The sequence below is a fragment of the Bufo bufo genome, chromosome 6 (genome assembly GCF_905171765.1).
Source record: "Bufo bufo chromosome 6, aBufBuf1.1, whole genome shotgun sequence".
NCBI lineage: Eukaryota > Metazoa > Chordata > Amphibia > Anura > Bufonidae > Bufo > Bufo bufo.
This window is the reverse complement of record NC_053394.1, coordinates 379115812-379142653: the sequence shown is the minus strand read 5'-3', so window position 1 is coordinate 379142653 and position 26842 is coordinate 379115812. Positions and strand designations below refer to the sequence as shown.

Here is a 26842-nt window from a genome sequence, read left to right as displayed (position 1 = left end):
ACAAGAGGAGAAGGTGAGTTAATTTTTTTTTTTTTAACCCTCAATTGATCACCTACTAAGCATTCTGTATTCAGAATGCTATTATTTTCCCTTATAACCATGTTATAAGGGAAAATAATACAATCTACACAACACCTAACCCAAGCCCAAACTTCTGTGAAGAAGTTCGGGTTTGGGTACCAAACATGCCCGATTTTTCTCACGCGAGTGCAAAACGCATTACAATGTTTTGCACTCGCGCGGAAAAATCGCGGGTGTTCCCGCAACGCACCCGCACATTTTCCTGCAACGCCCGTGTGAAAGAGGCCTAACAGTGCCATCCACAGATCCCTATAACAGTGCCAACCACAGATCCCTATAACAGTGCCAACCACAGATCCCCATAACAGTGCCAACCACAGATCCCCATAACAGTGCCAACCACAGATCCCCATAACATTGCCAACCACAGATCCCCATAACAGTGCCAACCACAGATCCCCATAACAGTGCCAACCACAGATCTCCATAACAGTGCCAACCACAGATCCCCATAACAGTGCCAGCCACAGATCCCCATAACAGTGGCAGCCACAGATCCCCATAACAGTGGCAGCCACAGATCCCCATAACAGTGGCAGCCACAGATCCCCATAACAGTGGCAGCCACAGATCCCCATAACAGTGGCAGCCACAGATCCCCATAACAGTGGCAGCCACAGATCCCCATCACGGTGCCAACCACAGATCCCCATCACGGTGCCAACCACAGATCCTTCATAACGGTGCCAACCACAGATCCTTCATAACGGTGCCAACCACAGATCCTTCATAACGGTGCCAACCACAGATCCTTCATAACGGTGCCAACCACAGATCCTTCATAACGGTGCCAACCACAGATCCTTCATAACGGTGCCAACCACAGATCCTTCATAACGGTGCCAACCACAGATCCTTCATAACAGTGCCAACCACAGATTCTTCATAACAGTGCCAACCACAGATCCCCTCCATAACAGTGCAAATAGACCTCTAGCACAATTCCCTTAAAATATCGCATCTCATATCGTTATTTTTAGGGCCCTAATCGCAATCGCACAAAATTCCCATGTCGTGCAGCCCTAATAATAATTCTTCTGAACCTAAAAAGAAAGTGAGAAGATGCGCTACTTGTGCTAACAAGCTGGCAGAGTCTTACTTTAAACAACTTTGCAGCTCCTGCATTGATAAATTGATAAAAGAAGAACAGCCATCTTTATCAGCTGAAATTACGAAGATTATAAAGGAGGAAGTACACTCCTCAGTGGTCAAATTAATGCCAAAATCTGTTCCGCAGTCTCATGTTAGAAGACCTAAAGCTGATATGGACTCAGATTCAGATCATGAATCCACTATTAACATTAGATCAGAGGGAGAAATTATGATATTGAGGAAGATGAAATTGCTTCTTGTCCTGCGGAAGAGGGAATAAAGTTTTTTTTCATCCGAGGATTTAGATGTTCTCATTTCTGCTGTCCGTCGGACATTGGACGTAGAGGAAGTCGCCCAACCTCGTTCTATACAGGACGAGATGTTTGGCGGACTAAAAGCAAAAAAGAAAACACTCTTTCCAGTAAATCAAAATCTAAAATTACTCATATTGGAGGAATGGAAGGAAGCGGAAAAGTGGCTTTACATATAGCGTGAGTTTAAGAATCGTCTAGGCTTTAATGCAGAAGATACAAAATTGTGGGTGGATACCCTGAAAATTGATATACTCATTGCAAAAGTAATTTAAAAAAACCTCCTTGCCCTTTGAGGATTTCTCGCAATTTAAGGACGCTATGGATAGAAAAATAGATGGTCTTTTAAAAAAATCCTGGGAGTTATCTTCTGCATTGATCAATACAAATATTGCCGCTTCTTCACTGTCTGGATTGTTATTTTTATGGCTCTCCCAACTAGAGAACCATCAAAAGATGAAAACCTCCAGAGAAGAAATTCTGGAGTCCATTCCACTCTTGAAAATGGCAACTGCGTTCGTCTATGATGCTTCGGCGGAATCTATTAGATTCGCTGCCAGAGGCAGTTCCCTTTCAAATGCCTCCAGACGAGCATTGTGACTTGGTCTGGGGACATTCCGTCAAAAAATAAGCTTTGTACTATCCCATTTTCTGGTACTTATATTTTTGGCCCTGTTCTGGATTCTATTCTGGAAAAGGCTACAGACAAAAAGAGAGGGTTTCCAGGGGACAAAAATAAAAATTCCCAGTCCTTTCGGAAGCCAGGACCCCGATATATGTCTCTGTCCATAGAGGCAAGGGTAAATCAGGAAGGTGGAGTTACCTAAAGGGAGGTAAGGGTAGAAGGTTCCTCCTTAATCCCAATACTACACAACAAAAACAATGACGTTCTTCCGGTGGGAGGAAGACTGAAAACCTTCCTTCCACAGTGGGAAGAAATTACTCACAATACTTGGATTTTAAAAACAATGGAGGAAGGATACAAAATAGAATTTTTATATCTTCCTCCAAGGAAATTTGTTGTGACACATTTCTCTCAACCAAAACAGAATTCTGCAATAATGTGATTTGGAAAAACTATTGAGTCTACATGCCATCAAGCCAGTACCTCCAGAACAAATCGGTCTGGGACACTACTTGAGAGTTGCTGTTTTTTTTGTAAAAAAGCCAAATGGGACATATCGATCCATTCTAAACCTAAAAATAGTGAAATAGTGGGTGAAAAATCGAAGATTCAAAATGGATTCAATAAAATCTGCGATTCAGTAGATTTTCCAGGAGCGGTAATGTGCACAGTGTACTTAAAAGATGCTTATTATCATGTCCCAATATTTCCAGAGCATCAAAAATATTAGAGATTTGCGATTCAGAAGGATTCATCTATTCAACATTTCCAGTTCCAGTGTCTACCCTTCGGCCTATCCTCAGCACCAAGAATATTTTCAAAAATAGTAGCAGAAGTCTTGTCCTGGTTGAGGAAAGAAGAGGGTATAATTATACCTTATCTGGATGACTTCCTATTGACAGCTCCATCTGCCACCATTCTAATGAGACAGCTGGAATTCACCTTGACGAGTCTCTCCTGCTTGGGATGGATCATAAACCTAGAAAAATCAAACCTTATTTCAGAAACTAGGAAGATTTTCTTAGGCACCCTATTGGACTTGGAAAAACAACGTTCATTTCTGCCGGTAGAGAAACAGGAAAAGAGGCGCCAGGAGATTTCCTTATTCCAAAGGAAAGAAGTCTGGTTTATAAGAACGGCCATGAAAATCCTGGGGTTAATGACGTCTTGCGTCGCCACAGTCCCCTGGAGTCAATTCCATTCAAGACCTTTGCAGAAAACAGTTCTGACTTGTTGGAACCGAGATCTAAATTCTTTGGATCAGAAGATCAGCATTCCAAAGTCAGTAAGGGTCCATTCACACGTCCATTGTTTCTTTCCTGATCTGTTCCGTTTTTTGCGGAACAGATCTGGACCAGATCTGTACCCATTCATTTTCAATGGGTCCTGAAAAAAATCGGACAGCTCAATGTCTGATTTTTTTTCAGGACCCATTGAAAATGAATGGGTACAGATCTGGTCCATATCTGTTCCGCAAAAAACGGAACAGATCAGGAAAGAAACAACGGACGTGTGAATGGACCCTTAGACTGAGTCTTTCATGGTGGATAGATCCAGAGAACTTCTCATTGGGAATTCCGTGGACTTTAGAACCTCAGATTCTAGTAACAACAGATGCCAGCAAGTCGGGCTGGGGATCCCAGGTGCAGGACTTATACTTTCAGGGTCCCTGGGGTCGCAATCTCTCATACATGTCCTCAATCTTCAGAGAGCAGCAGTCTTGGAAACTTTCCTAAAAGCAGAGAATCTTCTAAAGAGCCTACATGTATGGGTTCTCTCAGACAACATTGCAACGGTATCATTCCTGAAACATCAAAGGGGGGTCAAGATTTCCACCCCTTCAACATTTATCAGACTGGGTATTCAGCTGGGCAGAGAAAAATATACAGTCAGTCTCAGCAATCCACCTGAAAGGAGAGAAAAATGTAACCGCAGATTTCTTAAGCAGACATTCTTTACGTCCATGGGAGTGGTGTCTCAAAAAATAAGTATTTCATCTACTTTGCAAGAAATGGGGGACTCCTCAATTGGACCTCTTTGCCACAAGAAAAAATACTCATCTTCCCTTTTTCTTCTCACTAAATCTGTGGGACAGACCAGTGGCAGTAGATGCTTTGTCTCAGAGTTGGGATATGGATTCTGGCCTATGCCTTCCCGCCTTTTCCTCTAATTGGGCCAATCCTAAAAAAGAACGAGTTTGCCCCAGAACGAGTAACTCTGGTCCTAATGGCTCCATATTGGCTGAAACAAAGCTGGCTCCCAATTCTAAAGAATTTGGCATTGGAGGAACCCTTTTTTCTTCCCCCAGACGACGACCTATTGTCTCAGGGGCCTCTTTGGCATCCACAAGTGCACAGTTTGAAGCTGGCAGCTTGGATTCTGAAGAGCAGATACTAAGAGCCAGGGGCCTGTCAGAAAGAGTTATAACAACCATGCTACAAATTCACAAGATGATTACTTCTGCCATCTACGGTAAGATTTGAAAGAAATTCCGTTCCTGGTTTGTTTCTCTTCACAAAGAGTCAGTTCAGGACATTCTAGAATTTCTGCAGGAAGGTTTTGACATGGGTCTCAGGCCCAGTACTATAAAAGTTCCGATTTTGGCTTTGAGTTGGTTTCTTGACTTCCCTCTAGCAAAGCACAATTGGATAAAAACATTTTCTCGTGCCATCTCCAGAATCCGGCCTCTGGTAAGAAAGTCAGTCCCTCCTTGGGACTTGTCACTAGTATTGGAGCACCTATGTAATCCTCCTTTTTGAAGCTTTAGGACACTGTAAAATTAAAATGCTCTCTTTCAAAAGAGTATTTCTAGTGGCGATAACATCGGCAAGGAGAGTGGGAGAGATGCAGGCTTTTTCTTCAAGAGAACCATATATGAGGATTCTGGATGACAGAGTAATCTTAAAATTGGACCCAGCCTTTATGCAAAAAGTCGTTTTTGTACAGATCCAAGGAATGTGAAATAGCAACGCTTTCATACTCTAGATGTTCGTTGTTTATGTAATACAATATTTAGAAGTCACTCGCCACTTTAGGAAAGATTCAGCTTTATTTGTACAATTCGCAGGGAAGAATAAGGGAAAACAAGCTTCAAAATACACTATTGCAAGATGGATTAGATCAACAATCCAGCAAGCGTATACTTCCCAGAATAAAGACTGCCTATTCAAAGTCACAGCCCATTCTACTCAAGCAGTGGCTGCTTATTGGGCGGAAATAGCTAATGCCTCACTGGAACAAAGCTGCAGGGCAGCTACCTGGTCTAGTTTTCAAACCTTCTACAGACTAGACCTATCTGCTAATGGAGACCTAGCCTTTGGACTTAAAGTCCTACAGGATGTAGTACCTCCCTAGTTTATCTGGTATTGCTCCATGTGTGCTGTGATGGTGGAAGTCCTGGAAAGTAGAATTTAGACTTACCGGTAAATAGTTTTCCAGGAGTCTGACATAACAGCACCCTACTTATCTTTCCCAAAATATATATGGTTTATTACTTGGGAATTTGTGTAGATGTATGTATATATGTGGCTTGACCGATGTGATGATTTAAAAACACTGGTGTTGGAGGGGAGCGACGGGCTTTTAACCTCTCCGTGCTTCCTGTCCCTTTAGAGGTTTATAAGGAAATCCTCCATGTGTGCTGTCATGTCGGACTCTTGGTAAACTATTTACCGGTAAGTCTAAATTCTACTTTATGTATTGCCAACATATTCCGCAGAATTTTACAATTACCTCGATAACATAGGTCCTGTAGAATCCTCCACTGCTCCAGCACTGAGGCTCCTGTGGTCTCCTTCAGTCTGTTTACATCACTGCAGCGACAGTATTAGTTGGAGCTCCGATGGCGGTATGTATATCACCTGACCATTAAGGCCTAGGTGTCACGGAAGGTGTACAGCAAACAAGAAGACACAAAAGGAAGATCCGACTGACTGGATCCAAAACTAAGGAACAAAAGGGGAAGCCCTGCAACAGACCTGACTCTCTCCCTAACTGCTCAGCCTATGCAAAATTCTCAATGGTAGAAGATCGCATATCCTCGTACCTCGAATGTATAACACCTGAACACCCTATAATAGTGAGGGGACACGACCACCGGCTCCCTACACTTGATACGGAGGGAGTCAGGGTCACCTGAGATCCAGCAAACAGGAAAATACAAATGAATGAACAAAACTTATCTGTAGAAGACTCAGTAGTAGCATCCAGCATGCATACACTCCAGGAAGTTGTATAAACCGCAAAGTGATGCAGTATGGGAAGGGATTTAAAGGGATGCAATCAGTGCAACTACATGACAGCTGAGAGAGGCTAACGAGATGAGGAAATGAAAGCCAAACCAAAGGAACCTCAAGGAGGAGGTTCTGAAGGATGTCTGTCAGAGCTTCTCAGATGTCTGGTGGTGACAGTACCCCTCCTTCTACGAGTGGACTCCGGACACTCAGTGCCCACCTTCTCAGGATGGGACCTATGGAAAGCCCTGATGAGACGAGTGGCCTTAATGTCCGTCACTGGGACCCACATCCTCTCCTCAGGACCATAACCCTCCCAATGAACGGCGGACAACACGAGAATCCACAATCCTAGAGACCTGAAATTCAAGATTACCATCAACCACAATCGGAGGAGGAGGCAAAAACGAGGGTACAATGGGTTGGACATAAGGTTTTAATAAGGACTTATGAAAAACATTATGGATCTTCCAAGTCTGAGGAAGATCAAGACGGTAGGCAACAGGATTGATGACGGACAAGATTTTGTAAGGCCCAATAAACTTAGGACCCAACTTCCAGGAGGGAACCTTCAATTTGACATTCTTAGTAGACAACCACACCAGATCACCAACATTCAGGTCCGGACCAGGCACACGTCTCTTATCCGCCACACGCTTATATCTCTCACTCATGCTCTTTAGATTATCCTGAATCTTTTGCCAAATCGATGACAAAGACGAGGAGAATCTGTCCTCATCGGGTAAACCAGAAGACCCCTCTCCAGAGAATGTCCCAAACTGCGGATGAAACCCATATGCACCAAAAAATGGTGACTTATCAGAGTACTCGTGACAACGGTTATTTAAAGCAAACTCAGCAAGGGACAAAAAAGAACACCAATCCTCCTGATTCTCCGCCACAAAACAGCGCAGATATGTCTCCAGATTCTGATTGACGCGCTCTGTCTGACCATTCGACTGCGGGTGGAAAGCAGAAGAGAATGACAACCGAACCCCCAAGCGAGAACAGAAAGCCTTCCAGAATCTGGAAACAAACTGTGTGCCCCTATCAGAGACAATGTCTGAAGGAATACCATGCAATTTGACAATGTGATCAATAAATGCCTGCGCCAGTGTCTTAGCATTGGGCAAGCCAGGAAAAGGAATGAAATGCACCATTTTGCTAAAACGGTCCACCACCACCAGAATCACAGTCTTCCCCGAGGAATGAGGCAGGTCCGTAATGAAGTCCATGGACAGATGTGTCCAAGGACGGGAAGGAATGGGTAAAGGAAGGAGAGGACCTGATGGCCGTGAATGAGGGACTTTGGCACGAGCGCAGGTCTCGCAGGCTGCCACAAAACCCTCAACCGACTTACGATGCGCCGGCCACCAGAATCTCCGAGCGATGAGATCCACTGTGGCTCTTGCCCCCGGGTGCCCAGCAAGGACAGTATCGTGGTGCTCCTTTAAAAATCTTGTGTCTTAAAGCGAGAGGCACAAACAACCTCCCAGGAGGACAAAGATCAGGAGCCTCTGACTGGGCTACCTGAACCTCTGCCTCCAATTCAGGAAAAAGAGCAGAGACCACCACACCTTCAGCCAAAATGGGACCCGGGTCTTCAAAATTCCCACCTCCCGGAAAACAATGTGACAGGGCATCCGCCTTCACATTCTTAACCCCAGGGCGGAAGGTGACAACAAAATTAAACCTTGAAAAGAACAAAGACCATCTGGCCTGTCTCGGGTTCAGACGCTTGGCTGACTCCAAGTAGGCCAGATTCTTATGGTCAGTAAACACGGTAATAGGGTGTCTGGCTCCCTCTAGCCAATGGCGCCATTTCTCAAAAGCTAACTTGATGGCCAACAACTCCCTATCTCCCACATCGTAATTTCTCTCTGCGGAGGAGAGTTTCTTCGAGAAAAAGGCACACGGTCGCCATTTGACAGGAGAGGGACCCTGAGACAAGACCGCACCCACACCCACCTCAGAAGAATCAACCTCAACTATGAAGGGCAGAGAGACATCAGGTTGTACCAAGATGGGAGCGGAAGCAAAACTCTCCTTGATATTAGAAAAGGCCTTACGCGCCTCTACCGACCAGGAGGAAAAATCTACCCCCTTTCTAGTCATATCAGTGAGTGGTTTAACAACAGAGGAATAATTCAAAATAAACTTCCTGTAATAATTGGCAAAACCCAGAAAACGCATCAGCGCCTTCTGATTCTCAGGAAGCTCCCACTCAAGCACAGCGCGGACCTTCTCGGGGTCCATGCGAAAACCAGAAGCGGAGAGAAGAAATCCCAGAAATTTAATTTCTGGAACCGCAAACACACATTTTTCCAGTTTAGCGTACAATTTATTCTCCCGCAGGATGAGCAAGACCTGACGTAAATGTTCCTTATGAGTTTTGAAATCAGGAGAAAAAATCAAAATGTCATCCAGATACACTAATACAAATTTCCCCATTAAATGATAAAAAATGCTGTTCACAAAATGCTGAAAGACGGCTGGAGCATTCATCAAACCAAAAGGCATAACTAAATTCTCAAAATGACCCTCAGGGGTATTGAAGGCCGTCTTCCATTCGTCTCCTTCTCTGACCCTGACCAGGTTTTATGCCCCTCTTAGATCCAATTTGGAAAAAACTTTAGCCCCCACAATCTGGTTAAACAGGTCCGGGATCAGAGGAAGCGGATAAGGGTCACGAATTGTGATACTGTTCAGCTCCCTGAAATCCAGACATGGTCTTAAAGAACCATCTTTTTTCTTAACAAAGAAAAAACCAGCGACAACAGGTGACTTCGAGGGTCGTATGTGTCCCTTTCTCAGACTCTCAGAGATATAAGCACGCATAGCGACTCTTTCAGGTTGGGAGAGATTGTATAAACGAGATTTAGGCAGCTTGGCGCCTGGGGTGAGATTAATAGGGCAATTGTACTCCCTGTGAGGGGGCAATTCCTGAATTCCACTCTCAGAAAACACATCCGAAAATTCAGAGAGGAAAGATGGTACAGTCTTAGTAGAAACCTCTGAAACAGATGTCGTGAGGCAATTCTCTCTGCAAAAGTCACTCCAACCATTTATTTGCCTCGCTTGCCAATCAATGGTGGGGTTATGTTTAGTAAGCAAGGGTAGCCCCAACACTAGAGGAGTAGGCAACCCATTTAGGACGAAACATGACACATCCTCAACATGAGTATCACTCACAATCAAACGGATATTGTGAACTATGCCCTTTAACGATTTCTGAGAAAGTGGAACGGAATCAATAGCAAAAACAGGTATATCCTTTCCCAAAGTGCATACCTGGAAACTATGAGTTATAGCAAATTGATTATCAATAAGATTGACAGCTGCTCCACTATCTACAAAAATCTCACAAAACATATTCTTGCTCTCTAGCACCACTCTGGCAGGTAGGACAAAACGGGAACTACAAGCAAGCGGAAAACCTTCAATTTCTGCATCAACCTTGCCAATAGTAACAGATGAAACGTTTTTAGAGGATTTTTTTCTTTTTGTTTCTTTATTACTCTCAAAAAACTGCCTGAATCTCCTAGAGGGGCAAACATTTGCCAAATGATTTATACATCCACAACAGAAACAAACCTTCCCATGAGAGCTGAATCCTCTATTGTCAGAGGCAAGCAAACCCAGCTGCATGGGCTCCTGCTCAGAAGGGATTGAGAGTGACTGAGACCCCTGTGCACTGAATGAGACCGCCGCACTGTCCTTGGACTGAGTATGACAGGAAGGAGTGATCTCTCCTCTCTCTCTAAGACGCCTGTCAATACGAACGGCCCGAGACATGGCAGAGTCCAAGGAGGTAGGTCTCTCATGAAAGGCAAATGCATCTTTCAATCCCTCTGAAAGACCATGGCAAAATTGACTTTGGAGTGCAGCATCATTCCAATCAGTATCAGCTGCCCATCTCCGAAATTCTGAACAATATATCTCTGCGGACTGTTTACCCTGGCATAAAAGACGTAATCTAGACTCAGCTAGAGCAATACGATCCGGATCATCATATATCTGACCCAGGGCTAAAAAAAATTCATCCACTGAACAGAGGGGCCGTGCCCCCACCGGCAGCGAAAAAGCCCAGGACTGAGCGTTATCCCTGAGCAGCGAGATGATGATCCCCACCCTCTGCTCCTCATCACCAGAGGAATGGGGAAGTAGGCGAAAATGGAGTTTGCAAGCCTCTAAAACAAACAAAATTCTCACTACCCCCGGAGAACGTATCCGGGAGCGAGATCTTAGGCTCAGAACAAACTCCATGAACGCAAGCTGAACCGGTGACCTGAAACTGCGAAACAGTTTTACGGAGATCTGCTACTTCCAATGAAAGACCCTGCATGTGTTCAGTCAAAAGTGAAACCGGATCCATGCTTGAGACGGTTTTGGCGGTTTATAATGTCACGGAAGGTGTACAGCAAACAAGAAGACACAAAAGGAAGATCCGACTGACTGGATCCAAAACTAAGGAACAAAAGGGGAAGCCCTGCAACAGACCTGACTCTCTCCCTAACTGCTCAGCCTATGCAAAATTCTCAATGGTAGAAGATCGCATATCCTCGTAACTCGACTGTATAACACCTGAACACCCTATAATAGTGAGGGGACACGACCACCGGCTCCCTACATTTGATATGGAGGGAGTCAGGGTCACCTGAGATCCAGCAAACAGGAAAATACAAATGAATGAACAAAACTTATCTGTAGAAGACTCAGTAGTAGCATCCAGCATGCATACACTCCAGGAAGTTGTATAAACCGCAAAGTGATGCAGTATGGGAAGGGATTTAAAGGGATGCAATCAGTGCAACTACATGACAGCTGAGAGAGGCTAACGAGATGAGAAAATGAAAGCAAAACAAAAGGAACCTCAAGGAGGAGGTTCTGAAGGACGTCTGTCAGAGCTTCTCAGATGTCTGGTGGTGACACTAGGATGGTCTATAGCGGTCACATGCTGTTCATACTGGCATCACTAATGACGTCTTCTATTGGCTGTAGGGTCATGTGAAGGTGTGACATACCATGACCTAACACATGTCTCCTCTTGTCATCTCCAGTAATTGTACTGTAAAATGGTATTTTCAGTTTACATCTTCTCATCTTCTCTCCATTCAGGTTCCTACAATATAGGATCCGCTCAGTGGATATCTTCTATATAAGACCCTTCTCCTGATTGACCCATCAAGAATGGACAGGGACAAGATGGCGGAGAGGATAATAAATCTCACCCTAGAGATCCTCTTCCGGCTTACTGGAGAGGTGAGAGGTTCTGATGATGTCACATTACATCATCTTATCTATGTTACTAACAGATGGACATGACTAGAGATGTGAGGGACTCTGGAGATGTATGGAGTGATATTTATTACTGTGTCTCTCCATAACCAGGACTACACAGTAGTGAAGAAGACCTCTAGTGAGCGCTGTCAGGCCCCTGTGTCTGAAGGATGGGGAAGAACCCAGAGCCCAATCACGGAGCCTCCACCTCACCCCCTGATACATGAGGAAATCAATAGAGAGAAGATCCTAGAACTCACCTACAAGATGATTGAGCTGCTGACTGGAGAGGTGACACTGCTGGGAATGCTGGGACATTATACAGGAACACTATGAAGGGATCTGGGTGATGACTGTATCATTGTGTTGTCAGGTTCCTATAAGGTGTCAGGATGTCACCATCTATTTCTCCATGGAGGAGTGGGAGTATTTAGAAGGACACAAAGATCTGTACAAGGACGTCATGATGGAGGATCACCGGCCCCTGACATCACCAGGTAATAGACATGACTAAATCTACACTTCCTCCCATTATCTGTATGTAAGGAATGAATTCAGTCACTGGATGTGTTTCCTACAGTTAAGGAAGAGATAACAACACCGGAGAGATGTCCCAGTCCTCTTCTTCCACAGGATGTTTCAGAAGAACATCACAATGTCCCACAGTATGATCAGGTAGATGGAGATAAGGTCTCATGAAATGTTCCCTATTATCTGTAGAAGTCTGTGAAGATCTTGTCTTCAGTCTTGTTTTATCCACCAGTATTATATGTTTTATCCTTGTATAATGAGATAGATGGAGATGGCAGGATTACAGCTGACCATAGACATTACATGTTGTCTGGTTCTTCTCACTATTTTCTGCCTGTACAGACTTTTCAAATGGCCTTCTCTGTGAACTGCTGCAGATCTTTTGTGGTTGCACAAGAGTGGCACAACAGTTTGCCCTGTGGTCCGTAGAACTCTAGTTACACAACTGTGTCCTTACACTATAATCAGTGATAAGCAGGGTGTCCTACTGGTAATAATCAGTTCTCACCTGTCCCTTATACTAGGTACAGTATCTTCATGCCTGCAGCCATCCCAAAACTGGTAGACAGAACAGGAAGACAGCATTAAAGGGTTTGTTCAGGAATAAGTATCTTTTCACATGTGTCCGCAGCCTCTACTATGGAAAGATTCATATGAACCTGCTACCCTTAGCTCTGGTTATGTGTGCCTGGTCCCGTGTGTCCATCTTCCAGTAAATGTTGTTTGCTTCCTCGCTGGCACAGCCATGCTCATCTGCTTTACTTCAGCCAATGACTGGCTTTAGTGGTGATGTGTCTCTTCAGCCAATGACTGGCTTTAGTGGTGATGTGACCTCTGAATGGAGCCTTACAGGGGGGTGATTAATGACAGGGTGGTGATCACCCCATATAGACTCCCTGATCACCCCCCTGTCATTGATCACCCCCCTGTAAGGCTCCATTCAGACGTCCGTATGTGTTTTACGGATCCATGGATCGGATCCGCAAAACACATACGGACGTCTGAATGGAGCCTTACAGGGGGGTGATCAATGACAGGGGGGTGATGACCCCATATAGACTCCCTGATCAACCCCCTGTCATTGATCACCCCCCTGTCATTGATCACCCCCCTGTAAGGCTCCATTCAGACGTCCGTATGTGTTTTACGGATCCATGGATCGGATCCGCAAAACACATACGGACGTCTGAATGGAGCCTTACAGGGGGGTGATCAATGACAGGGGGGTGATGACCCCATATAGACTCCCTGATCACTCCCCTGTCATTGATCACCCACCTGTAAGGCTCCATTCAGACGTCCGTATGTGTTTTGCGGATACGATCCGTGGATCCGCAAAACACATACGGACCTCTGAATGGAGACTGACAGGGGGGTGATCAATGACAGGGTGGTGATCACCCCATATAGACTCCCTGATCACCCCCCTGTCATTGATCACCCCCCTGTAAGGCTCCATTCAGACATTTTTTTGGCACAAGTTAGCGGAAATTTATATTTTTTATTTTATTTTTGTTTTTTTTTATAAAGTCTCATATTCAACTTGTGACAAAAAATAAAATCTCACATGAACTCACCATACCCCTCACAGAATCCAAATGCGTAAGATTTTTTAGACATTTATATTCCAGACTTCTTCTCACGCTTTAGGCCCCTTAAAATGCCAGGGCAGTATAAATACCCCACATGTGACCCCATTTTGGAAAGAAGACACCTCAAGGTATTTTGTGAAGGGCATGGCGAGTTCATGTAAAATTTTATTTTTTGTCACAAGTTAGCGGAAAGGGAGACTTTGTGAGAAAAAAAAAATATATCAATTTCCGCTAACTTGTGCCAATTTTTTTTTTTTCTATGAACTCGCCATGCCCCTCATTGAATACCTTGGGGTGTCTTCTTTCCAAAATGGGGTCACATGTGGAGTATTTATACTGCCCTGGCATTTTAGGGGCCCTAAAGCGTGAAAAGAAGTCTGGGATCCAAATGTCAAAAAATGCCCTCCTAAAAGGAATTTAGGCCCCTTTGCGCATCTAGGCTGCAAAAAAGTGTCACACATCTGGTATCGCCGTACTCAGGAGAAGTTGGGCAATGTGTTTTGGGGTGTCATTATACATATACCCATGCTGGGTGAGATAAATATCTTGGTCAAATGCCAACTTTGTATAAAAAAATGGGAAAAGTTGTCTTTTGCCGAGATATTTCTCTCATCCAGCATGGGTATATGTAAAATGACACCCCAAAACACATTGCCCAACTTCTCCTGAGTACGGCGATACCAGATGTGTGACACTTTTTTGCAGCCTAGGTGCGCAAAGGGGCCCACATTCCAAAGAGCACCTTTAGGATTTCACTATGCCCATCAGCGAATACCTTAGGGTGTCTACTTTCCGAAATGGGGTTATTTGTGGGGTTTTTCTACTGTCTGGGCATTGTAGAACCTCAGGAATCATGACAGGTGCTCAGAAAGTCAGAGCTGCTTCAAAAAGCGGAAATTCACATTTTTGTACTATAGTTTGTAAACGATATAACTTTTACCCAAACCATTTTTTTACCCCAAATTTTTTTTTTTATCAGACATGTAGAACAATAAATTTAGAGAAAAATGTATATATAGATGTTGTTTTTTTTGAAAAATTGTATAACTGAAAGTGAAAAATGTCATTTTTTTGCAAAAATTTTGTTAAATTTCTATTAATAACAAAAAATGTAAAAATGTCAGCAGCAATGAAATACCACCAAATGAAAGCTCTATTAGTGAGAAGAAAAGGAGGTAAAATTCATTTGGGTGGTAAGTTGCATGACCGAGCAATAAACGGTGAAAGTAGTGTAGTGCAGAAGTGTAAAAAGTGGCCTGGTCATTAAGGGGGTTTAAGCTAGGGGAGCGGAGGTGGTTAAAGGCACAGTAACAGGTCTTTGAGATCCAGAATTCTTTCTGATTGCCGGGTGTTCAAATACTTATGTTCAGCAGTGCAAGACAAATACATTCTTTAAAAATCATACAATGTGATTTCCTGATTTATTTATATATTATTATTATTATTATTATTTTTTATATATATATTTTTTTATTCTGTCTCTCAGAGTAGGATTGCACCTACAATGTGAATTTCAGACCCCTCTATGATTTCTAAGTGGGAGAACTTGCAAAATTGCAGGGTGTTCAAATACTTCTGTTCCTCACTTTATACAGGAGACCTGCAGATATTTGGGTCAGATAACTCCTGCTGTCCGGTCATTTTTGGTCATCTTTTCAGGTCATATAAAACCTTCCACACGACTTCTCCAACCGTCTGATGACTTCTACAATATTTATTTCACAGCTTGTAAATCCGGATGAAGATCTGAACAATATTAATCCTACAGAGACATATGTGAGGGGTGATGAGCAGAGTAAAGAGGACATTCCTACAGATAACCGCCCAGGTGAGTAGTGACCACTAAGTAAAGCAGAGAAGACCCACAGATTCTACTCCTTCACTGAATGATACAATTTTATGTTACATTTTTCTGTCAGTTTTTTCAGCGTTATATTCACAGATTCAGCTAAAATTCGAATTAAATATGGATGGAAATGTGACAGCGTTATGGGTTATATACAGTATGTATATGATACATCTAGTCCATCCTCAGGAGAGGTCATTAATATCAGATGGGAGGCGGATTCATCTCCCGGCAGCCTTGTCGGTCAGATGTGTGGAGAGGACACAGTGCTCTGCGCGCTCTTAGGCCTCTTCCTGGCGATGCAATGTGATGTTCATTGGTCATATGGCCTAGGCACAGATTAGTCCCATTCGAGTGAATTGATCTGAGCTGCAATGCTAAGCACAGCTACAGTTCAACAGACGGCGCTGTGCTCGGTAAGCTGTGAGGAGGCTTTGTATTAACTGGAGCTCCGGTGAGCACTGAGGCTTCCTCAGACAGCTGATTGGTGGGGGTGCAGGGACCGGACCTCTGCTGATCTCATATTGATGACCTATGCTGAGGAAAATCTTGGAGAACCCCTTTAATGATTTGCAAATGATAAAAAAACTGAAACAAATTATGCAAAGCATCTCGCTTTATTCAGTATTGAGTAAGAAACATAGAAACATAGAATGTGTCGGCAGATAAGAACCGTTTGGCCCATCTAGTCTGCCCAATATACTGAATACTATGAATAGCCCTTGGCCCTCTCTTATATGAAGGATGGCCTTATGCCTATCCCATGCATGCTTAAAGAGGACCTTTCACCAGAATAAAACATCTAAACTAACTATACAGACATGTAGAGCGGCGCCCAGGGATCCCCCTGCACTTACTGTTATACCTGGGCGCCGCTCCGTTCGCCCGGTATAGCCTCCGGTATCTTCATAGTTAGGCTCCACCCAGGGGAACCTGACGGCGTCTCTTTCCCCTATGCTGTAGCGCTGGCCAATCGCAACGCTCAGCTCATAGCCTGAAAGGTTTTTTTTTTCTCTCAGGCTATGAGCTGAGCGCTGCGATTGGCCAGCGCTACAGCATAGGAGAAAGAGACGCCGTCGGGTTCCCCTGGGTGGAGCCTAACTATGAAGATACCGGAGGCTATACCGGGCGAACGGAGCGGGCCCAGGTATAACAGTAAGTGCAGGGAGATCCCTGGGCGCCGCTCTACATGTCTGTATAGTTAGTTTAGATGTTTTATTCTGGTGAAAGGTCCTCTTTAAACTCCTTCACTGTATTTGCAGCTACCACTTCTGCAGGAAGGCTATTCCATGCATCCACTACTCTCTCAGTAAAGTAATACTTCCTGATATTACTTAAAGGGTTTCTATCACCTCGTTTTGACATAATTAGCTATCAGACACTAGCGATCCGCTAGTGTCTGCTCTACCAAACAATGCTATTATAATACCTTTGTGTGCAGCCGTTTGCCTAAAAAACGAACTTTTATTGATATGCTAATGAGCCTCTAGGTGCTATGGGGGCGTCTTTTCAGCACCTAGAGGCTCGGTCTACTCACATTGTATGCCGCCCCACTCGTCCGTTAAGCCCGCCCATCTCCTCTTGAATGCCATCCTCCATCTGAGCCAGCGGACGAATTCTCGCGCCTGCGCCGTGCTCGTCTGCATTCGGCGCAGGCGCAGTGAATGTCTGACCGCTGCCTGCACAGACATCTCGGTCATCGGCGCAGGCGCAGTGGAGATGTCTGTGCAGGGAGCGGTCAGACATTCACTGCGCCTGCGCCGAATACAGACGCGCACGGCGCAGGCACGAGAATTCGTCTGCTGGCTCAGAGGGAGGATCGCATTCCAGAGGAGATGGGCGGGCTGGAGGGACGCGCTGGGCGGCATTTTGTGTGAGTAGACCGAGCCTCCAGGTGCTGAAAAGACGCCCCCATAGCACCTAGAGGCTCATTAGCATATCAATAAAAGTTCGTTTTTTAGGCAAACGGCTGCACACAAAGGTATTATAATAGCATTGTTTGGTAGAGCAGACACTAGCGGATCGCTAGTGTCTGATAGCTAATTATGTCAAAACGAGGTGATAGAAACCCTTTAAAACTTTTCTCCTCTCATTTAAAACTATGTCCTCTTGTAGCAGTTTTTCTTCTTTTAAATATTCTTACCTTGTTGATTCCCTTTATGTATTTAAAAGGTTCTATCATATCCCCTCTGTCTCGTCTTTCTTCCAAGCTATATACACTGCTCAAAAAAAAATAAAGGGAACACTTAAACAACACAATGTAACTCCAAGTCAATCACACTTCTGTGAAATCAAACTGTCCACTTAGGAAGCAACACTGAGTGACAATCAATTTCACATGCTGTTGTGCAAATGGGATAGACAACAGGTGGAAATTATAGGCAATTAGCAAGACACCCCCAATAAAGGAGTGGTTCTGCAGGTGGTGACCGCAGACAACTTCTCAGTTCCTATGCTTCCTGGCTGATGTTTTGGTCACTTTTGAATGCTGGCGGTGCTTTCACTCTAGTGGTAGCATGAGACGGAGTCTACAGTCGTGGCCAAAAGTTTTGAGAATGACACAAATATTCGTTTTCACAAAGTTTGCTGCTAAACTGCTTTTAGATCTTTGTTTCAGTTGTTTCTGTGATGTAGTGAAATACAGGGTGGGCCATTTATATGGATACACCTTAATAAAATGGGAATGGTTGGTGATATTAACTTCCTGTTTGTGGCACATTAGTATATGTGAGGGGGGAAACTTTTCAAGATGGGTGGTGACCAGGGTTGCCATTTTGAAGTCTGCCATTTTGAATCCAACTTTTGTTTTTTCAATAGGAAGAGGGTCATGTGACACATCAAACTTATTGGGAATTTCACAATAAAAACAATGGTGTGCTTGGTTTTAACGTAACTTTATTCTTTCATGAGTTATTTGCAAGTTTCTGACCACTTATAAAATGTGTTCAATGTGCTGCCCATTGTGTTGGATTGTCAATGCAACCCTCTTCTCCCACTCTTCACACACTGATAGCAACACCGCAGGAGAAATCCTAGCACAGGCTTCCAGTATCCGTAGTTTAAGGTGCTGCACATCTCGTATCTTCACAGCATAGACGATTGCCTTCAGATGATACGAGATGTGCAGCACCTGAAACTACGGGCCAGAAACAAAGGGCCAGAAAAGAACCAGGGAAATGAGTAAATATATATTTTTTATTTGCATAAATCTTGCTTAGCTTAGTTATATATTGCTGCCCATCAGATTTTCAGTGCTATATAATTTTTTTTCATAACTCGGACAATCCCTTTAACTCCTTAAGGACACAGCCTTATTTCACCTTAAGGACCAGGCCATTTTTTGCAAATCTGACCAGTGTCACTTTAAGTGGTGATAACTTTGAAACGCTTTGACTTATCCAGGCCATTCTGAGATTGTTTTTTCGTCACATATTGTACTTCATAAAATGAAGTAAAAAAAAAAACTTTTTATTTATAAAAAAATACCAAATTTACCAATAATTAAAAAAAAAATTGCAAATTTCCAAGTTTCAATTTCTCTACTTCTATAATACATAGTAATACCTACAAAAATAGTTATTACTTTACATTCCCCATATGTCTACTTCATGTTTGGATCATTTTGGGAATGATATTTTATTTTTTGGGGATGTTACAAGGCTTAGAAGTTTAGAAGAAAATCTTGAAATTTTTCAGAAATTTTCAAAAACCAAAATTTTTAGGGACCAATTCAGGTCTGAAGTCACTTTGCGAGGCTTACATAATATAAACCACCCAAAAATGACCCCATTCTATAAACTTACACCCCTCAAGGTATTCAAAACTGATTTTACAAATGTCTTTCACCCTTTAGGTGTTCCACAAGAGTTAATGGCAAATGGAGATAAAAAAAAATTTGGGAAATTTTCCATTTTAATCTACTTTTTTCCAGTAACAAAGCAAGGGTTAACAGCCAAACAAAACTCAATATTTATTGCCCCGATTCTGTAGTTTGCAGAAACACCCCATATGTGGCCGTAAACTACTGTACAGGCACACAGTAGGGCGTAGAGGGAAAAGTGCGCCGTATGGTTTTTGGAAGGCAGATTTTGCTGGACTGGTTTCATTACACCATGTCCCATTTAAAGCCCCCCTGATGCACCCCTAGAGTAGAAACTCCCTAAAAGTGACCCCATCTAAGAAACTACACCCCTCAAGGTATTCAAAACTGATTTTTACGAACTTTGTTAACCCTTTAGGTGTTGCACAAGAGTTATTGGCAAATGGGGAAGAAATTTGAGAATTTCATTATTTTTTTTTTTGCAAAATTTTCAATTTTAACCAATTTTTTGTCCACTAACAATACAAGGGTTAACAGCCAAACAAGACTGTATCTTTATCGCCCTGACTCTGCCGTTTACAGAAACACCCCATATGTGGTTGTACACTACTGTACGGCCACACGGCGGGGCGTAGAGGGAAAGGAGCGCCGTGTGGTTTTTGGAGAGCTGATTTTTATGGACCGGTTTATTTACACTGTGTCCTGTTTCAACCCCCCTGATGCACCCCTGGAGTAGAAACTCCCTAAAAGTGACCCCATTTTGGAAACTACGGGATAAGGTGGCATTTTTGTTGGGACTATTTTTAGGGTACATATGATTTTTGGTTGCTTTATATTACATTTTTGTGAGGTAAAGTTACCAAAAATTCAAATTCTGATATTTCATCTCCATTTGCCATTAACTGTTGAGGAACACCTAAAGGGTTAATAAAGTTTGTAAAATCAGTTTTGAATACCTTGAGGGTTGTAGTTTCTTAGCTGGGGTCACGTTTAGGGAGATTCTACTCTAGGGGTGCATCAGGGGGGCTTCAAAAGGGACATGGTGTCAATAAAAAAGGCCATCAAAATCGGCCTTCCAGAAACCATGTCGGTCCTTTCCTTTTGCGCCCTGCCTTTTAGTGATACAGCAGTTTTACGACCACAAATGTGGCGTTTCTGTAAACTGCAGTATCAGGGTAATAAATATTACGTTTTGTTTGGTTGTTAACCCTTGCTTTGTTACCAGAAAAAAACGGATTGAAATGGAAAAGTGCCAAAAATAGCCTTTTTTTTTTTTTTGGACCGTGTTAATTTTGGGGTTTAGGTCATGGGGTATTTTTATAGAGGAGATTCTTACGGACGCGGCGACACCTAATAAGTCTACTTTTTTACAATTATTTAGGTTTAGTCTATATTATCCTTTTTGATACAAAATTATTATTTTTTATCTCTAAAGTCTAAGAGTCATTTTTGTTTTTTAGCAAATTATCTTATGTAGGGGCTCATTTTTTGCGGGATGAGAGGACGGTTTTATTGGCACTATTTTGGGGGCTATATTAACTTTTTGATCGCTTGCTATTAAACTTTTTGTTATGTACGGTGATAAAAAAGTTTTTTGTTTTTTTTTGTTTGTTTTTTTGGACCGTGTTAATCTGGGTGGTTAAGTCATGGGGTATTTTTATAGAGGAGATTATTACCAACGTGGCGATACCTAATTTGTATACTTTTTTTTAAATTATTTTAGTTTTACTAACTTTTAGAACACTTTTTTTTGGTGTCTCAAGTCTGAAAACCATTGTTTTTTTTTTAATCCGATTGTCAGTGGCTAAATTGGGATATAAATGTAGTACTCCATGGAAGTGTGGTACTCCCTGATGCAACCAATAATTCAGAGGCCTAGATGATCGGGGCACGTGTCACATTAAGTAGTGGTGTCCTTCCGTATCCCCTTCCTGTGACACACTCTGTACCTTTTTTGGGTCCGTCCCTTCTTTCCAGTATGGGGGACCACACCTGGAAAGTGTTGGCCAGGGGTACTCCAGCCTGCTCTTTCCCGGTCCGAAAAGATCAGGGCCTTGAGGACTGCCTCATAGAACTGAAGGAATGTTCCTGTGTTGCCAGCGCTCCGGACAGCACAAAAGAGTTGTACAAGGCAACCTGTACCAAGTAGACCGCAACTTTTTTGTACCATGCCCGGGTTTTGCGCATGGCATTTCATGGCTTGAGGACTTGATCAGAGAGATCAACTCCTCCCATATACCGATTGTAGTCGACGATACAATCGGGCTTGAGGATGGTTGCCGCGGTACCTCGCACAGGGACAGGGGTGATGCCGTTACCATGAATTGTGGACAGTACAAGGACATCCCTCTTGTCCTTATATCTGACCAGCAACAGGTTTCCAGTGGTAAGGGCATGGGTCTCACCCCTGGGGATAGGTACCTGGAGGGGATGGGCAGGGAGGCCGCGTTGATTTTTCCGCATGGTCCCACAAGCGGACGTGGATCTGGCGGCGAGGGACTGGAACAAGGGGATACTAGTATAAAAGTTATCCACGTACAGGTGGTAACCCTTATCTAGCAGTGGGTGCATAAGGTCCCACACAAGTTTCCCGCTAACGCCCAGAGCGGGGGGACATTCTGGGGGTTGAATACGGGAATCTCGCCCCTTGTACACACGAAACTTGTAAGTGTACCCTGAGGTACTCTCACAAAGTTTGTACAGCTTCACGCCATACCTCTCCCGCTTTGAGGGAACATACTGGCGGAAAATGAGTCTCCCCTTGAGCGCAATGAGAGACCTCATCAACCGTGACCTCCCTTCCAGGTACATAGGCCTGTACAAATTTGGCCCCAAAGTGATCGATGACCGGCCTGATTTTGTACAGGCGGTCATAGGCAGGATCACCTTGGGGGGTGACATGCTGCATTATCTGAATAATGCAGGCATTTCCGGATGGCCTCAAACTGGGAGCGTGTCATGGCCGTACTGTAAAGTGGGGTCTGGTAGAGGACGTCCCTACTCCAGTAATGCCTGACACTAGGTTTCTTGACTAGGCCCATATGCAGCACGAGGGCCCAAAATGTCCTCATCTCGGCGCCACCGGGCTGTTGGGCGTGCAGGTTCGTCTGCTCCACCATTAGATTTACAAGTTGGTCACTGAAAGAAATTACTAAAAAAGTCATATTCAGTGAAGCCCACTGTGGAAATCTGGCTTCCTGGTTGGCCTACAAAATCAGGAATCACGGGCTCAAATCGCGCTGGGGTATACCAGAAAGTTCACCGGCAGGGGGCTCCAGTGGAATTAACTCGTGGGCCGGAAAACTAGTACGAGCCCCAGAGCTGCTCGTACTCAGGTGGGCCGCAGGGTCCCTAGCATGGCGGTCCCCTTGCTCCGCCTGGCGGCGTCTCCACCGCTTTGGGGGCTCATCATCATCGCTAGTTGATGAGGAGGACGCGGATGACAACAGGAAAGTGGGGTCATCCTCTTCCTCACTGGGACTCTCTGACTCGGAGGCAAGGTGGCGTATGCCTCCTCGGCCGAGAACATCTGGCGGGCCATAGGGAGTGTGTGTCTGCGTGTGTACGTGCGTGCATGTAAATCTTTATTTGGTGTGCGTGTGTGTGGGGGCAAGGGTGTTTGCGGACTTATCCCTAAAACTAACATAAAAAAATAAATAAAGACTAAATTTAAAAAAGGGCAAAAAATTCAAAACCGCTGATCGACCGTCCGAAGTTGATCAGCGGTGTGGTGTGCGATGCGCTAAGAGTGCCGGCCACAGTCAGCGTACGCACACAAAAAAAAAAATGCCTGCGACCCAAAAAAGTTGAGGGGGGGGCAAGCGGCAACACCCCTGGGGGGTCTAGGGTCACACAGCTGTGCTGTGGACCCTAGATACCCTACGTAGGGTGATGCAATCAAACTTTTTTTTCCACTAACTTTCCCTTTTATATCCCTGCCTAGCCCAACCTTCCCCTAGCCTTTCCCTAATTACCTGGCTGATCAGATGGGGGGTGCTGGGGCACAGATCGGGTCCTAGGGCAAGGATGGGTGCTGGGGCACAGATCGGGTCCTGGGGCAAGGATGGGTGCTGGGGCACAGATGGGGTGATGCTGGTTGAGATCCACACGTGCAGGCAGCGCTCCTCTCTCCTCTGCTCCCCGGACACAAAAGGAGGAGAGGAGCGCTGCGGTAATTTGAGCCGCCCGCCCACCTACCAATCAGAGGCGATCCTGAGAGGTGATGTCACCATCACCTCTCAGGATCGCAGGATGGTGATTGGTGGTGTAAAATCACACCACCGATCACCATCCTGTTCCAGGTAATCGGGTCCCCAGAGACCCGAATAACCCGGAAACGCAGCAAACCGCAGGCCTGAATTGACCTGCGGTTTGCTGCGATCGCCGACATGGAGGGGTCACAGGACCCCCCGGCACATCTAGCCAAGGTGCCTGCTCAATGATTTGAGCAGGCACCGGGTTCCGATCACCGCCCGCCGGGCGGCGGTGATCGGAACAACATATGACGTACCGGTACGTCGTGTGTCCTGAAGAGGTTAAACCATTGTATGGTCTTGGCCACCATGCTGCAGCTTGCAATTGCTGATTATCTGGTACCCTACACCAGGTGTTTATCCACGTCCTCCTCAATGGACATCCTCCTATCCCCAACAAAAATAGAGCACATTGTTGCTTCCACTTCTACTCCCTCCTTTTTATATGTGCAAACTGAAGCATTACCATGTTGTCTTAACCCCTTAGGGACGCATGACGTACCGGTACGGAATGTTTCCCGAGTCCTTAAGGACCCATGACGTACGGGATTGCGGAAATGCGGGGGTTCATTGGAACAGGATGCCCGCTGAAATCATTCAGCGGGCATCCTGTCACAACGCCGGGGTAGGGTTATATGACCCCCCCGTATCGGTGATCGCAGCAAACCGCAGGTCAATTCAGACCTGCGGTTTGCAGTGCTTTCTGCAGTTTCTGATGCCCGCGATCAGAAACTTTAAAATGCCCAAAATAAAGATTTTTCACCCTCCCTGCACCGCTGAATGATTTTATGCAGGCGGGTGGTGCAGGGGGGGTGTTGCAGGCGGTGCGGGAGGCGGGCGGTGCGGCAGGCGGGATCGCGATCCCCCGTCCGCCTCCTCTTGAATATTCATTGGTGACCAGTGGTTATGCCAGAGTGTCAGCACATTGCTCACACTCTGGTATAAACGGCTGACATCTGTGCTGCGATGTCAGCCGTTTAACCCTTTCCATACCACGGTCCGTACGGACCGCTGTATGGAAAGGGTTAACAGTCAGGGAGCTCCCTCCCTCTCCCATCGGGGGGCTGCTGTGCCTTTGCAGCCCCCAGACAGGATGGGGTGACAGAGGGAGGGAGCCCCCCTCCTTACCCTTCCCCGTCTGCTCAGTTGTGTCAGACGGGGAAGGTTCCCATGGACACAGGACGCCTTCTCAGGTATCCTGCTGTCCATGGTGCTGAACAGATCTGTGCTAAAGGCATAGATCTGTTCAGACAGTGTGTAAGTAAAATACAGACATCAGACCCACTGGATCTCCAAGAACCAAGTGGGTCTGGGTCAGATTTTTTTTTAAAAAAGTGAAAAAAGTAAAGATAAAAAAAATAAAAACATTTATCACTGAATAAATAAAATAAAATACACTACACATATTAGGTATCGCCGCGTCCGTAACGACCTGATCTATAAAACGGTGATGTTACTTTCCACGCACGGTGAATGCCATAAAAATAAAAAAATAAAAACTATGAGGAAATTGAAATTTTGCCCACCTTACTTCCCAAAAAAGGTAATAAAAGTGATTTAAAAAGTTGCAAGTACGCCAAAATAGTACCAATCAAACCGTCATCTCATCCCGCAAAAATCATATCCTACCCAAGATAATCGCCCAAAAACACCGTAAAGAAATAAAAATAAAAACGGTGTAAAAAAAGCAATTTTTTGTCATCTTACATCACAAAAAGTGTAATAGCAAGCGATAAAGTCATATGCACCCCAAAATAGTGCCAATCAAACCATCATCTCATCCCACAAAAAATGAGACCCTACCTAAGATAATCGCCCAAAAACTGAAAAACTATGGCTCTCAGACTATGGAAACACTAAAACATGATTTTTTTTGTTTAAAAAATGAAATCATTGTGTAAAACTTACATAAATAAAAAAATTGTATACATATTAGGTATCGCCGCGTCCGTGACAACCTGCTCTATAAAAATACCACATGATCTAACCTGTCAGATGAATGTTTTAAATAACAAACAAAAAAAACGGTGCCAAAAAAGCTATTTCTTGTTACCTTGTCTCACAAAAACTGTAATATAGAGCAACCAAAAATCATATGTACCCTAAACTAGTACAAACAAAACTTCCACTCTATCCCGTAGTTTCTACTCTAGGGGTGCATCAGGGGGGCTTCAAATGGGACATGGTGTCCAAAAAAACAGTCTAGCAAAATCTGCCCTCCAAAAACCGTATGACATTCCTTTCCTTCTGCGCCCTGCCGTGTGCCCGTAAAGCAGTTTACAACGACATATGGGGTGTTTCTGTAAACTACAGAATCAGAGCCATAAATAATGAGTTTTGTTTGGCTGTTAACCCTTGCTTTGTAACTGTAAAAAAAATATTAAAATGGAAAATCTGCCAAAAAAGTGAAATTTTGAAATTGTATCTCTATTTTCCATTAAATCTTGTGCAACACCTAAAGGGTTAACAAAGTTTGTAAAATCAGTTTTGAATACCTTGAGGGATGTAGTTTCTTAGATGGGGTCACTTTTATGGAGTTTCTATTCTAGGGGTGCATCAGGGGGGCTTCAAATGGAACATGGTGTAAATAAACCAGTCCAGCAAAATCTGCCTTCCAAAAACCATACGGCGCACATTTCCCTCTACGCCCTACTGTGTGCCCGTACAGTAGTTTACGACCACATATGGGGTGTTTCTGCAAACTACTGAATCGAGGCAATAAATATAGCATTTTGTTTGGCTGTTAACCCTTGCTTTGTTACTGGAAAAAATGTATTAAAATGGAAAATTTTCCAAAAAATCTAAATTCTGAAATTTTATCGCCATTTGCCATTAACTCTTGTGGAACACCTAAAGGGTTAACGACGTTTGTAAAATCAGTTTTGAATACCTTGAGGGGTGTAGTTTCTATAATGGGGTCTTTTTTGGGTGGTTTCTATTATGTTAGCCTCACAAAGTGACTTCAGACCTGAACTGGTCCCTAAAAAGTGGGTTTTTGAAAATTTCTGAAAAATTTCAAGATTTTCTTCTAAACTTCTAAGCCTTGTAACATCCCCCCAAAAAAATATATCATTCCCAAATTGATCCAAACATGAAGTAGACGAAAAAACTGTCTCAGAATGGCCTGGATAAGTCAACGCGTTTTAAAGTTATCAGCGCTTAAAGTAACACTGGTCAGA

The 26842-nt window shown here is 44.1% G+C and overlaps 2 protein-coding genes across 2 annotated transcripts in view; one reads left to right on the top strand and one right to left on the bottom strand.

The window, feature by feature from the left end:
- The window catches only part of LOC121003517 (zinc finger protein 208-like), a 1049660-nt gene that overhangs the window by 793896 nt on the left and 228922 nt on the right, over positions 1 to 26842 (bottom strand). The window lies entirely within an intron of this gene.
- The window catches only part of LOC121003526 (zinc finger protein 260-like), a 402690-nt gene continuing 388102 nt past the window's right edge, over positions 12255 to 26842 (top strand). The window contains exons 1-2 of the mRNA XM_040435424.1: positions 12255 to 12296; positions 15470 to 15572. The gene's annotated coding sequence lies outside the window, so the exon portion shown is untranslated. The remainder of the gene's footprint in view (positions 12297 to 15469; positions 15573 to 26842) is intronic.